This window comes from Carcharodon carcharias, chromosome 3 (genome assembly GCF_017639515.1).
Source record: "Carcharodon carcharias isolate sCarCar2 chromosome 3, sCarCar2.pri, whole genome shotgun sequence".
Lineage (NCBI taxonomy): Eukaryota > Metazoa > Chordata > Chondrichthyes > Lamniformes > Lamnidae > Carcharodon > Carcharodon carcharias.
The window spans coordinates 133,360,598-133,376,307 of NC_054469.1; positions in this window are offsets into that span (position 1 = coordinate 133,360,598).

Consider the following 15,710-nt stretch of genomic DNA (forward strand, 5'->3'; position numbering starts at 1 on the left):
TCTCCTCTTGTCCCCCAATGTATTTAAATATTTGTAAAATTTTCCACTGATTTTCAGATTCCTGTGAGTCAATCCAGAGATTAAGGATAAGACTGCGGCTAAATAACAGGTTGCATTTCCTTTCATTGTTTCTTTATCAGAACACTCTCAAGTTAATTGTTAACATTTCTAGAAAAGTGGTGTGTAAATTTAAAAGCTTCTTTTTATCTCATGAATTTTTTGTTCATGATTTTTTTTTACAAAATGCTGCATCATACAAGTTAAATACATAATTTATAAGAATATTTTGTTTTATTTGATCCAATTTACTTTTTAAGCAAGTTTGCTTAAATGTAGTAAATGAGGACTTAGATTATTATGGAAAAACACCATAAGTATCCTACCTACTGATGTCAAAAAATAACAGATCAGATTTCTGTTGCAACACAACAGTAGGAAAAGTGGGTTTGCTGTGTGGAAAGCAGGTAAAAGATTTGTGTGGCTTTTATATACAAGAATGAGGAGCTTCAGTTGTGGGGAGGGTCTAAAAAAGACCTAATTTTTCTCCTTCGAGCATAAAAGTTTTAAGATTTAATAGATGTGTTCAAAATGATGAGGGGTTTTGATGGAGTGCTTGTGCGCAAACTGTTTCTACTGTCAGGAGAATCGGAAACCAGGGGACACAGATTAAGGTTAAAGGTAATTGACAAAGAGCTGGAGGGAAGAACAGGAGACTTTTTTTATGCAGTGAATTTTCATGATCTGGAATGCACCACCTGAAAGGGTGAGGGAAGCAGATTCAATAACGATTTTCAAAAAGAAACTTCAATGGGCTGAATTTTCTGTTCTGGAGACTAAGGGCGGAACCTTCCCAGATTTGCACAAAGTGCGGTAGCAACTGTGAAAAGTGACGTTTTACTAACCGGCTGCAATGATGGGTTTTTGCACTGTATCGACCCCTTCCCGCCTCATTAATTATGCAGCCACAGGAAATATGCCATTTCACTGGCGGGTGGACTCTGACTTTCCCACCACATCATTACCTTGCCGCTTCATCACGCAGGGCACAATAGTTAAACTGCAGCTGCGTGCACACTTCTCAATGCTTGCAGCCCAGGACTGCTCCAGTAAAGACATGGCCATAAAATCCAAGAGGAGTTCAGCCTCTCCCATTTCAGTAACGCATTCCTGGGATACCTTCTGGATTCCATGGAGGTCGACCGCGATGTCCTCTACTGCTGCTCTGGTTGCAGGAGGCCCATCAGTCTTACCGCTCCAGCTAGGCAGGTGGTGGCAGAGGTGGTCAGTGCCAATGCTGCACACAAGAGGTTGGCCATCCAGTGCAGGAACTGATCTCATCCATGCCGCCAGGGTAAGGCAACCATCTTATCACTTTAAACTCACATGCTCACAAGGCATTCCCAGATTCACTGGCATCTCACTCACTGCCAGCTCAAGGGACATCACCACCCATTCTCACACACACACCCTCACATCTCCACCTGACCTCAACTCTTCTGGAGACTGCCTCTTCAGCCCTCACCAACTTGAAGCAGCTTGCGCAAATCAAATGTACCCCCACAAACACCCTGAAATACTTCCCTTCCCCAGATATGCTCTCATCCTGCAGCCTCTTCCCTTGCCTGAGGCCACTTCTCCCCCTTCCCCATGCAAGCCCTAGCCCTGCAGCCATTGAAAAGCCACCCCTGCCTTACAGCCGGTCTGGTAGGTAGAGATCTACCCATGAGCCCCCCCTAAAAAGTGATGTGGTGCTGCCTGCGAAGCCTGGCGCTGATAACCTCGAGTGCTGCCTGAAGCAAGGTCGGCAAATAAACCTCGAAGTCCTGAGCGAAGTGCAGCTCGCCAGATGTATGGCGCTTATGTACAGTTGTGAAACACGTCAGTGTGCAATCACACCAATGTGCCTGGATGATCCAGCACGGGGTCGGGGGGGTGGGGGGGGGGGGGGGTGATTCTGGTGAGCAGGGCTTATGTTGAAATGCAAAGTATTGAAATTAGCTCCCTGACCTAATGGTTCCCATAACCCACCCAATGAGGCCTTCACCTACCAGACTCTTACCCTGGACCTGCCACTCTACCACATCCCACTCCTCCCCTCTGACTATGACTGTTCCCCCCTATCACCAGTACCCTCAGTTCTACCCCCATACACCGATTTTCAATACTACCAGCCCCGCCTTTTAAGACACTCACCTCCCTTACCAGGACATTTTCTCCCTTCCCACCCCCGTTCCCCTGACATTGCCCTTCCCCTTTCCTGCACACTCTCCCCACCATTCCTCCATAGCCTGACCCCCTTTCTTCCACCCTTCCACCATACACCCACTTCCAACCTTCACCTGTCTACTTTGTTCAGCCTCGGCACAGCATTTGTTATTGGCACTCTCTATATCCGCCTACATGCCCGTATGGCAAATAGCAGTGGATTTTTTGTCATCCTTTGGATGAAACGTTAGCACAAAATTTGCTGGAACAGGGCATCTCTAGACTTTTTCTAGCACTCATTAACTCAAAAGTTGCTAGAAGTGAGAGATGGCATTGGCACGGCCAAGGCAGCAAGGCACATGTGACCTGTCTGAATGATGTGAGCAAGTGTCTATGTGCTTAAGCTATTAGATTTAATGATTTAAAAATAAGCAGAGGATGGACTGAGGAAGGAAAAATGAGAGGTAATTTTATTGAAACATAAGATCTTGGGGGTATTTGATAGGGTAGATACCAGGAGGATGCTTCCAACTGGGGGACAGACTAGAACCAGGGGACACAATTTTTGAATTAGAGTTCTACTGTTTACAGCCGAGGTGAGGAGAAATTTTCCTCTCCATGGGTCGTTAGTATGTGGAATTCTCTTCCCCAGAAAGCAGTGGAGGCTGGATCATTGAATTTATTCAAGGCAGATTTTTGATAGACCAGGGAGTCAAGGGTTATGGAAGGCAGACGGCAAAGTGGAGTTGAGGCTACAACCAGATCAGCCATGATTTTATTGAATAGCAGGCCAGGCTCAATTGGCTGAGTGGCTTACTCTTGCTCCTAGATCCTATGTTCCTATATGACTGAGAAAGTATTTATGGCAGATAAATTCTATTTTTTGTCAGGATAGAAAGAAAATATAGTGAAAGAGAGAAAATGATTCAATTATGAGAATGTAGAGAATGTGTATGTTATTGAACTAGTAATCCAGAGACATTAGTTCAAATCCCATCAGAGCAAGAGAGTTTAAATTCAATGAGTTAAATAACATCTGGAATGAAAAGCTAGTGTCAGTAATGGAAACCACAAAATTATTGGAATGTAAGGACTGTAAAGGAAATACCACTGTTTTCCTACTATTACTGTGGGATACTGAAGCAAGCTTATGGGATTTGTGAGTGTATGTTTGTGTGTGTGTGTGTGTGTGTGTGTGTGTGACTAGTTTAATTAAACTAGAGATGGTCAGACTGCAAGATTTGAATCATCAAAGGGGTTAAGTGTAAAAAACAAGTATTTTGAAATGGAAATGGGCGAGCTAAGTAAGATGCAGTGTGAATGTAATTTGCAGTTTTAAGATAACTTAAGAGATTGTTTGATTTTCAAAGGGATATCACAAGGTGTTTACAACTGGCAAGATAAATAAGGCAAAGCTATTAAGTTTATTTTTTCCAAAAGTGCTAGCCATAACGACAACATGAAAGATTTTATATTCTGGGAAAATTAACTTCCAAGGAAAGGTTGAGACAATGGGATTTACAGATCAAAAGAGGGGAAATGTATTTAAAGAAAAATAAAAAACCGTATGGGAGTGGTTATGTGAGATCTTGAAGTTTACTGTGAAGTAACAGCTCTAGACACCCCAGAGAAGCACTTGCTTATTCCAGAGAGTAAGGTTTTGTTAAAAGCCTTGAAATTCCATTGTCGAGTGAAAGGGAGAGAGAAGTTGTGAAATATCTCCCTTACAGCAACAGTGGGTGCTTGTGATAATATTGCTGGGTGTTTTATAGATTAAGAATCTATTCAGATTGTTGTCTGAAAGTGGTGTGTAGTTGGGAGCCTAGTTAAGTAGAAATCTTGCAGGAACTGTTATAAGACTAAATGTAACTGTATAACTGTAATATTGTGTGTTTAAGCTTTCTTTTCTTTTATTAATAAATGTTTTAATTTAATCTTTAAAATCTCTGAAGGTAGTGTTGCTTCTAACTTCAGTGCACAAACATTCTCATAGTAAATACAAATTGCAAAATCATAGTGATAGCTTGGCCAAGTTTCTCTTTGGGATTTGATCAGCCTGGCAAATACCATCCGCAATATCATAACAGGGCAAAGTAAAGGGACACACTGAGAGAAGGCTACACCTGATGTAGTCAGAGTTGTATGGTTGGAAATTTGGTTCATGTGGGTCTTCAGTGCAAAGAAGCAAAGAAGTGGTCCTTTTTTTTTTACTATTTTTTAAAGCTTCCAGTAGTTGGGGAATTTTTTTCCTTTGTCTCCATGCTAGGAGAGTGCAACTTTCTATTACTTTATCTGCGTAAACTGTTAGCTAATTGACTAATTAAATAAATAAGGTTGGACAGAAATGGCAGGGTTGGTGCTGTGGCATGACTGCAGCATGTGGAATACAATGCAATTTTGGACAACCATATCTGCAGTGTTCCTGCACATTGCGCAACTTTAGCTTAGAGTTTCTAAGCTGGAATTGCAGGCAATGTGGGGCATCAGACATCGTGTTCTAGGTTTTGCGAGCACAGGCTTGTTAAGTATGGTCATAACATTGTCTATTGCGAACTGCTGAAGGGATGTGCTGTTTGATTCACCAATCATTGGGACGTATTTTCCATATGCTTGGGATCGCACTAGCACTGAAATTCATATATCCACCTAATACATTTGTCTGGTAGGCAGAATGTCCTTTTGGCTTGACAGCAACATTCTGTTTTTGAAAAATGCCACTTGTGCTGCTAACATATAATAGCAGAATGAAACAGCTAGCTTCACCTGTAACTCAAATTTGTGAGAAACCTTTGAGTGGGCACTTTTCAGGTCCTAAAAGGAAAGGCAGGGACCCATTTGTTAGTATGCAGGATAGACAGCGAGCAATGATCTGATCAGGGTAGCCCTATTTCGGCATCAAGCTTGCATGGTGAGCAAATAGCTCAGACCCTATTTCCGAGATTGCTGATAAGGCCAATCTTATAGTTCATTCAGCTGTAGGGATCCCAACACACATATTCACCAGTGAAGGTAGGCTTGTGGTAGACAGCACATCTTTGAAAAGGAGCAGACTAACAAACTCCCTTTCCTCGATGTGCTAGTTGCGAAATCCACTAATGTGTTCTTCACTACTTGTCAGTCGCTGTGCATCGTGTATACTCATTCATGTATGGGCCCAAGCCAGTCACTTCTGGACTTCTGAAAAGTGCTCAGTCTACTTCAAATTTCCTTGGAAAGGTATGGTATCTCAAAAATTTTGAGCAACATGTATTTTTTATTCATTCAGGGGATGTGGGCTTCACTGGCTGGGCCAGCATTTATTGCCTTTCCCTAATGGCCCTTGAGAAGGTGGTAGTGAGCTGCCTTCTTGAACCGCTGCAGTCCATGTGGTGTAGGTACACCCACAGTGCTGTTAGGAAGGGCAGGATTTTGACCCAGCAACAGTGAAGGAACGGCGATATATTTCCAAGTCAGGATGGTGAGAGACTTGGAAGGGAACTTCCAGGTGGTGGTGTTCCCATCGATCTGCTGCCCTTGTCCTTCTAGGTGGCAGTGGCCATGGGTTTGGAAGGTGCTGTCTGAGCCTTGGTGAAGATAGTGAAGCTAGCTGTAGGCAAATGAGTAACGTGGTATATGAATTTCAATCCTGATGTGACGCCAGGTACGTAAGATGTACATCCCAATGACTGGTAGATCATATCAAATAGCATGTTTCTTCGGCTGTTCATAATAGGCAGAGTACTGACTGTATTCAACTAGCCCATGTTTGCAAAACAAAATGTCAATCATTAGATGTGATTCCGCGATTGGACAGCACTGTTTGAATAATCCTGATTTTGTTAATAATTACACTAACAACAATTTAATATTATCAGTCAGGCTCGCAATTTGCCTCATTTACACTTGCTAGAAGCTACATATATTCATACACAGGGACCTGTCCTCAGCAGGCAAAAGGAATATGTCAAGACATCACGCCTCTTAAAATCAGGGAGGTGGGGGGGTGGGGGGTGGGGGGAACAATATTTCCCTGGTGCATTTTCCATGACAGTGCCTCAGCCAATCAGCGTCGACTTGCCAACCAATCACATCCTTTCGTCATGCAATATAAATAATTGTTCCCTTTGAAATTTGGTATTCTTGCGTCAGTCCTGATGATTTCAAGATGAAAAGCTTCAACAGCGTGTTTCATTTTTCAGCAATACTCAAATTCTGTACTACCAAGCTACTAGCAGTAGATTGTGCGTGCGAGTTCCTCTTGGTTGTGAAATCAAAGACCCAGGATTAATAAACAGAAAATCAGTGGCTGCATGTCTGTAATTTCCCAACCAGTGCTTCCTAAGAGCACTGGTCCTTCCAGAAGTATCTGAACGGAGAGTCAGCCCAAGAATTTGTGGACAATGTTTCCTAAAATTACAAAGTTTGAAACCTTACTAGTCAGTTCATGTACAGAGAGAAGATAACCATGTATTTTAATAAGTTTATCCATCTGTTCACTGGGTTTGTGGTTACATTCTGTTTGTTTGAAACTATTAATAGATATTAGTAGATTTGTCTCTTTAGATACTGCTCTTAATGGAACTGTATAGTTCATCAGTAATGAAATTAATTTTTTTTGTGTGCTTTTGAAATAAATCTCTTAGGATGTTCCCTCCTGTATTTCATTCAGCTCAGTCTTTTTTCTTCTCTGCCTCGAATTCACAACAATGAACCTCTCATTTCAACATGAGAGGACAGGCTACAAGTTTTAATTAGTATTTAACTAGTAGAGTGATATGGTTCAAAATGGAAGTTCTGGTGGAATAGAGGTAGTGCTGTTCTATTATAGTTCGTGCGATTGTGTCATGATACAACCAGAGTCTTATCTTCAGCAACGCAGGCCTTCAGTTTGCATTGAGCTGAGCTGTAGAATATGTTGATTGAGGCTGAAATAAGGTATTTTCCCTTATCTGATTACAGTTTATTACTCAATCAAATTCCTTTCCTCTGTGGACTGCTGGCAATGCTGCAGTCCTAGCCTAATTGAGAAATTTATTGAAGTTTTTAATGTCTCTTAAAGAGATTAAAAGATTGTTTTTTTCACTTGATGGTTCATCATGTTATATGTCAAGATGAGATTGAATTGAATTGATAAAGGTTTGAATGTTTTATTGAATGTGTCTTTTGCCCTCCGATCTACTGATTTTCAGGCAGTTATGCAACAAGCAGAGGAAGAGATATGGTGCTTAACAATGTGATTCATTGTGTTCCTGCCTGTGTGTGATTCCCGCTATAACCCAGGGCCTGGCCCCCAGACACATGAATATTTAATATGTCTACCCATTTCTGAGTTCCCTGCCAACTCCAGCATGATGCCACCAGCAAACAAATTTCCCCTTCCCCTTTGCTTTCAGCATTCCAAATGGACCATTCCTTCCATGACACTCTAGTCCACTCCTCAGTAACTCTCAACATCTGCTTTTCATGGAGCAACTTTCCATACACGCACAGGAGATGGAACACCTGTCTATTTGCATCCTCCCTTCTCACCATCCAAACACTCCTTCCAAGTGAAACAGTGATTTATTTGTACTTCTTTCAAGTTAGTATTTTATATTAACTGCTCACAATATGATCTCCTCTATATTGGGGAGGTTAAACACAGACTGGGTAACTGCTTTGTGGAACACCTTTTGTTCAGTAGAACCATAGAACACTACAGCACAGAAAAACAGGCCCTTCTAGTCAGTGCTGAAATATTATTCCGCTAGTCCCATTGACTGCACCTAGTCCATAACCCTCCAGACCTCTCCCATCCATGTATCTATCTAATTTATTCTTAAAACTTAAGTGTAAGCCCGCATTTACCACGTCAGATGGCAGCTCGTTCCACACTCTGAGTGAAGAAGTTCCCCCTAAACCTTTTCCCTTTCACCCTAAAGCCATGTCCTCTCGTGTTTATTTCTCCTAAGCTAAGTGGAAAGAGCCTACTCGCATTTACTCTATCTATACCCCTCATAATTTTGTAAACTTCTATCATATCTCCCCTCATTCTTCTACGCTCCAAGGAATAAAGTCCTAACCTGTTTAATCTTTCCCTGTAACTCAACTCCTTAAGACCCTGCAACATCCTAGTAAATCTTCTCTGCACTCTCTCAATCTTATTGATATCCTTCCTGTAGTTAGGCGACCAGAACTGCACACAATACTCCAAAGTTGGACTCACCAATGTCTTACACAACCTCACTATAACATCCCAACTCCTATACTCAATACTTTGATTTATGAAGGCCAGAATGCCAAAAGCTTTCTTTACAACCTTGTCTACCTGTGACGCCACTTTCAGGGAACTATGTATCTGAGCTCCCAGATCCCTTTGTTCCTCCACTCTCCTCAGTCCCCTACCATTTACTGTGTATGTCCTACCTTAGTTTGACCTTCCAAAATGTAACAACTCACACTTTTCCACATTAAATTCCATCTGCCATTTTCTGGACCATTTTTCCAGTTGGTCCAGATCTCTCTGCAAGCTTTGAAAGCCTTCCTCGCTGTCCACAACGCCTCCAATCTTAGTGTCATTAGCGAACTTGCTGATCCAATTCACCACATTATCATCCAAATCATTGATATAGACAACAAACAACAATGGTCCTAGCACAGATCCCTGAGGCACACCGCTAGTCACAGACCTCCAGTCTGAGAAGCAATCATCCACTACCACTCTCTGTCTTCTCCCACACAGCCAATTTCGAATCCAGTTTACAACCTCTCCATGGATACCAAGTGTCTGAACCTTCTGAACTAACCTCCCATGTGGGACCTTGTCAAAGGCCTTACTAAAGTCCATGTAGACAACATCCACAGCCTTTCCTTCATCTATCTTCTTGGTAACATCTTCAAAAAACTCTACAAGGTTCGTTAAACATGACCTACCATGCACAAAGCCATGCTGACTATCCTTAATCAGTCCTTGGCTGTGCAAATAATTATATATCCGATCTCTCAGAACACCTTCCAATAATTTACCTACTACTGACATCAGGCTCACTGGCCTGTAATTACCTGGTTTACTTTTGGAGCATTTTTTAAACAACGGAACAACATGAGCTACCCTCCAATCCTCCGGCACCTCACCAATGGCTAAGGACATTTTAAATATTTCTGTCAGGCCCCCTGCAATTTCTACAATAGTCTCCCTCAAGGTCCAAGGGAATATCATGTCAGGCCGGGGGAATTTATCTACCTTTATTCGATGTAAGGCAGCAAGCACCTCCTCCTCTTTAATCTCTATATGTTCCATGAAACTACTGCTTGTTTCCCTTCCTTCCTTATACACTATGCCAGTTTCCTGAGTAAATACTGATGCAAAAAAACTGTTTAAAATCTCCCCGATCTCATGAGGCTCCACACATAGACGACCACTCTGATCTTCAAGGGGACCAACTGTGTCCCTTACTATCCTTTTACTCTTAATATACTTGTAGAAACCCTTCAGGTTTACCTTTACATAATCTGCCAAAGCAACCTCATGTCTTCTTTTTACCTTCCTGGTTTCCTTTTTTAGAATTTTCTTACATTTTCTATACTTTACAAGTACTTCATTTGCTTCTTGTTGCCTATACCTGCTATACACCTCTCTCTTCTTCTTAACCAGATTGCCAATATCCCTTGAAAACCAAGGTTCCCTATGCCTGTTAACTTTGCCTTTAATCCTGACAGGAACATGCAAACTCTGCACTCTCAGAATTTCACCTTTGAATGCCTTCCACTTACTGAACACATCCTTGCCAGAAAACAACTTATCCCAATCCACTCTTCCTAGATCCTCTCTCATTTCCACAAAAATTGGCCTTTCTCCAATTTAGAATCTCAACTCGAGGATCAGATATATCTTTATCCATAATCAGCTTAAAACTAATGACATTGTGGTCACTGGACCCAAAATGTTCGCCTACACATACTTCTGTCATCTGACCTGTCTGGTTCCCTAATAGGAGATCAAGTATTGCATCCTCTCTCGTCGGTACCTCTATATATTGATTTAGAAAACTTTCCTGAATATATTTGACAAACTCCAAGCCATCCAGCCCTTTTACAGTATGGGAATCCCAGTCAATATGTGGAAAATTAAAATCTCCTACTATCACAACTTTCTGTTTCTTACATCGGTCTGATATCTCTCTACAGATTTGCTGCTCCAATTCTCTCTGACTATTGGGTGGTCTATAATACAACCCTATTAGTGTGATCACACCTTTCCCATTCCTCAGCTCCACCCATGTGGCCTCTGTTGACGAGCCCTCCAGGCTGTCCTGTCTACGCACAGATGTAATATTTTCCCTGATTAGTAATGCCTCTCCTCCCCCTTTCAACCCTCCCCCTCTATCACGTCTGAAACAACGGAACCCTGGAACATTGAGCTGCCAGTCCTGCCCCTCCTGCAACCAAGTCTCACTAATAGCAATTTTCATCCCCAAGTTGGGTGCTTAGAGTCAGGAGAATCCTCAGTTCCGCAAACCTGATTTTTAACAATGGCTGCCAGACTTCAGATTTTTGGTCCAGGGATGTGGGATATATTAGAAGTCAGGGCAGGCGACCCAGGAAGTAGTTTGCAAGCAATACTACAAGATTCCAGTTGCCTGTTTTTTCAATTCTCCACTTTGCTCCCACTCTGTTCTTTCTGTCATTGGCATGCTACAGCATTCCAGTGAAGCTCAACCCCAGCCCTTGGAACAGCATCCCATCTTTCATCTGGCACTTTACACCATTCTGGGCTTAACATTGAGTTCAACAATTGTAGAGCATAACCTCTGTCCCCATTTTGTTCCTAGCATCTCTGCTGGTTTGATTTTTTCCCTCTCATTTCTCTCTTATTTCCTTTACTTTACATTTGAATGTCAGCTATCCTGCCATCCATACCTGCTTTTGTTCTTTACTTGTCCCATTACCATTCAGTTTGGCCTTGCAACATGAAACCCTTTGTCATTTAATCTCACCTGTCTTCTGCCCTATTACGGACTTTCCAATTTGCTCTTCCCACCATCCTCTTTAACTGCCTTAAAGCCTATCACATTTCTAACTTCTCCCAGTTCCGACGAAAGGACACACACCTGGAACATTAACCCTGTTTCTCTCTCCACAGATGCTACCTGACCTGCTGAGTATTTCCAGCATTTTTCGTTTTTATTGCATGCTTTGCTTCTTCAGGTAATATCTAGGTTTCCGATTCTGATAATCCTCCAGTATACTAATAACGCAGCTTATTCATCAAACATATATGCTGGAAAATGAATATAATTGTGGTTTTAAAATGATAATTAAGAAAATTGTGTTCCTTTATCTGATTATTTGATGATTTTAATTTTTAAAGACTTCATTTCTGACTTTCATCCTCACTTTTTTTGTTTGATAAATAAAGCTTTTGGCTTGGATTTTCATCCCCAAGTTGGGTGCATAGAGTCAGGAGAATCCCCAGTTCCGCAAACCTGACTTTTAACAATGGCTGCCGGACTTCAGATTTTTGGTCCGGGGATGTGGGATATATTAGAAGTCAGGGCAGGCGACCCAGGAAATAGTGAGGGCTGGGCAGAAGGCCTGCCTTGGGGCTCCAGCACTATGTCCAAAATTTTTAAATATTAAACATGAAACATCCCTCCAGCACTCACTACTCCCCCACAGACTCTACATGCCCTATCCATGCCAACCCATGCCACCTCATGCCCTGTACCCACACCCCTATGTGCTTTATGGCCACTATGCCAACCATGACTCTGTACCCACCCCCATGGGTCCCAATACGCTCCTTGCCAACCTATGTTGCTGTACCCAACTAAGGCCTTTTATAGCCTCATGCCAACTTAGTGCCAACTCATGCCAACCCATGCTTTTCCAGCCACCATCCTTTGCCCTTACACCTACCATGTTGACTCACCCAGTATCCACCATGGGGGGACTACATGACTCATGCAGAGATTAGATAAAATAAAGTTCTGTAAAATAACGTTTCAAGTGTATATCGCAGAATCACTTCATAGAAAAAAGTCATTATTAAAATCCCACTTACTACATTTACATTCCTTTAGCTACTTAAAGTCTTATTACAAGAAACATTTCACTCAAATGTACAATCCTTCAAACAACAAGCATTGGAATTCATAATCCCACTTTGAAGAGTCTATAAACACTTGTAGCTGTCCACCAAACTGAAATGGCAGAACCCTACTGTGGCAATGGATGGTTGTGAAATCAGCCATGTAGCATGAATCCAGTAAAAGAAACCCTCAGGTTCATACCAACAGACAGAGTGAAATAGCAAGCAATATTTTTTTAACATCCCAGACATTTGTTTCAAAGATTTAAAGGGCTAGACTTTTAAATGCCTTGACAGATGGGCAGAGTCCTTTGACAGAAACTGTTGACAGTTTTTACTGACAGGTCCTCTTGACAGTTGCTTTTGACAGTTCTGACAATTGATTTGACAGGTCTGTTGTCAATTCCAATGGTCTCAACAATAATAAGTTACGTACTTTTTACGTACATTTATGCCTACTTGCAGCAATTCCAAAGCATACTTTATCTCCACCAAACAGCACCCAACCACCCCCAAAGGTGTCCTAGGACCATCTCCAACGAGGCACCCTACCTCTCCAAAGGGGTGTGTGGCCATCCAAAGAAATGCACAAAGTTCAAACCTGCTCTTACCAGGTCTACTCTGGACACTATGGGTTTCACACACCTGGGATACAAAAATCTGACTTCAGTGGAGGCAGCTGGTGATATAAATGGTCAGCTGCCTCTGTGAACCACACGTGTGCAAAATGCAAACTGTCCTCATTGCAGCCCCTCCGAAAACAGGAAGTGCCATGTTTGAGGTTGGGGCTTAAAATTTTTGGGCACTTGTGCCATTTTCGCCATGCCAGAGAGGCTCTCCATCATGGTGAAAATCCAGGCCTGTAGTATTATTGACCGTAGATTATTATTCATTGAGATTGCTTTAAAAATATTAAGAATTTTCTGGCACCGAACCTAACCAAATCTACCAGTCTGATTTTATAAAATCAGCATTCCACCTGACTCCATCAGTTTTCAAACAAGTGAGTTAGGTTAAAATGATCCCCTTAGATACAGGGGTTTATTACATTTATGTTCCTAATTTTCTTAGTCCTTTTCTACATCTTTCTTAAATAAACTGACTAAAATAAGGTATGCACAATACAGACAATTGCAGGTGTGAATCATGTGTGCAATCACTCAATCATTGTACTGGTATTGGACCAGAATCTGTTTATAAAGAAATGATTACTAAAATGGATGGTTCAACTCTCGTCCTGGTTTCCTAGGCAGAAGCATCAAAGTTTACATTTTCCCCACCTTGTTACAAGGTTGGTTGGTGTCCTACCAAGAGGTCTGGCAGCTTGTGTGGTTGAACATAAACCATTTGTTATTAACACTCATCTATATACATATCTCCAAGGTATAGCCCTAACGAGGCACTATCTTCATGCTGACTTCTCTCAGATCTCTACACACTATCGACTATCATGTGTCTCTCTACATCATAATGTAGGTGGCACTGTTTCCCTGGTCCCTCATTAACGCCTACTGACCCAAACACCTCACGCAAGAGACGATGGGTGGGATTTTCCAGGCCCTGAAACCAGCAGGTATCGTCGTGGGTGGGACGAACGGCTCTTCAAATTTTCCTGTCCCACTCACAATGATGCTCTCTGGTGTCAGGGCCAGAATAACCCAGTCTACGAACGATTACAACCTACTCACACCACTATACTCATTATTATTTTGCTTGATTTTGTTGGAGGGCTGAATTTCAAATACATTGAGATCCAATCATTAATTGAGAAGTTCTTTATCTAGTTTGGACAACGATTTGTGATAGTCATCAATCATATAGTGCTTCTTTGCTTTAAGTAACATACTACATGGCCTGTTCGAGTATGCCATGAATGAGGCAAGTAATTGGTAGAGTATCCTGATTCAAAATGGAGGCCCAGGTTGGGCTGGTACTATTTAATCTCCCCAAAATCCAATTATCATCCTATCAACACATGATAGTCGATATTGTGTAGAGAGTCTGAGAGAGAGTTTTTCTACACATAGGTACTTTAATTTTAGTCAAAAGTGTATTTTAAAATGTCAGTGTTCTGCCTCTCACTGCTTACCTAAGGTGGAAGGAAGTTTCCACCTGCTTGTTGCAGAAGTTGCTCATTCTGTCAGCAAAGGTCTGTAAAGACCTGTAAAGGTCCTTCATTCAAAGTGGTGTTGAAATGGTGACTATAAGCTTGCTTTCATTAGGGCCAGCTCTTAAAGTGACTGGTTGAAAAACATTCTTCACTTCAAGTGAGCTGATAGAGGCCATTTTGAAATATTTTGCTGATTAAAATTAAAGCGAAGCTAACAGGAGCAAGTTACCCATGCATTTGGTTTGGATTTTTATTCCCAAATCGGGTGAGCAGTCAGGAGAATTCCTGGCTCCACGAACCTGATTTTTAACAATGGCTACATTTGGCTGGACCAGGAGTAATGACATTTGTACTCCTTTGCTTCTTCCAAGCTGCTACAAAGCCAAAGCTAAAATAAAAATAGAAATGATCTTGTTTGCTAAAAATTTTCCACTTGCTCCACTATCTGATTGAAATGGAATGCTGCTTTCAAAGGGAAGCCCTGATTTTAACCTGAAGGTTCCAGACTGGCTCCAACCTTGAGCTAAATGTGGCAATGGCATTCGGAGCAGAGGTCACTGTTTGCAATGCTCATGCTTTGGGTAAATGTGAAGCTCATTGACCGATTCTGTGCCAGCTGGACGGCTCAGGCATGCAGAATTTGGTTACCTGGAAACTCGGCAGTTGGGAGGATGAGAGTGTGGGGGTCAGTGGAATCCACCAGGTAACTAAGCGGGCAGTATTTAACGCCCTCCACCAAGGTGAGTTTGGTGTCAGGGGACATTTAATCAGGTGGGAAGGGCTCCTGCCACCTTCCTGCATCTACCTCAATAGGTCCATGGCAGGAAGGCCTTCCCAACTCTCTACCAATTGATTCCCTTATGTGGGCAGTTAAGGGCCTCATCTCATTGCCGCTGCTAAGAACTGAGAGGTGGCTGGTGGGGCTTGCCTTGGGAGAGAGCATGACCAGCAAACCATGTGGGGTTCCTTGCAACCATTGGGGGTCCCTTATTTAAAGGCACTCAGTGCTTTTATTTTTAACTCATTTATGGGAATGTGGGCTTCGCTGGCTGGTCAGCATTTATTGCCCATCCCTACTTGCCCTTGAGAAGGTGGTAGTGATCTGCCTTCCTGCAACGCTACAGTCCATGTGGTGTAGGTACACCCATAGTGCTGTTAGGAAGGGTGTTCCAGGATTTTGACCCAGCGACAGTGAGGAATGGCGATATATTTCCAAGTCAGGATGGTGGGTAAGTTGGAGGGGGACTTGCAAGTGGTGATGTTCCCATCTATCTGCTGCCCTTGTCTTTTTAAATGGTAGTGGTCATGGGTTTGGAAGGTGCTGCCTAAGGAGCCTTGGTGAATTCC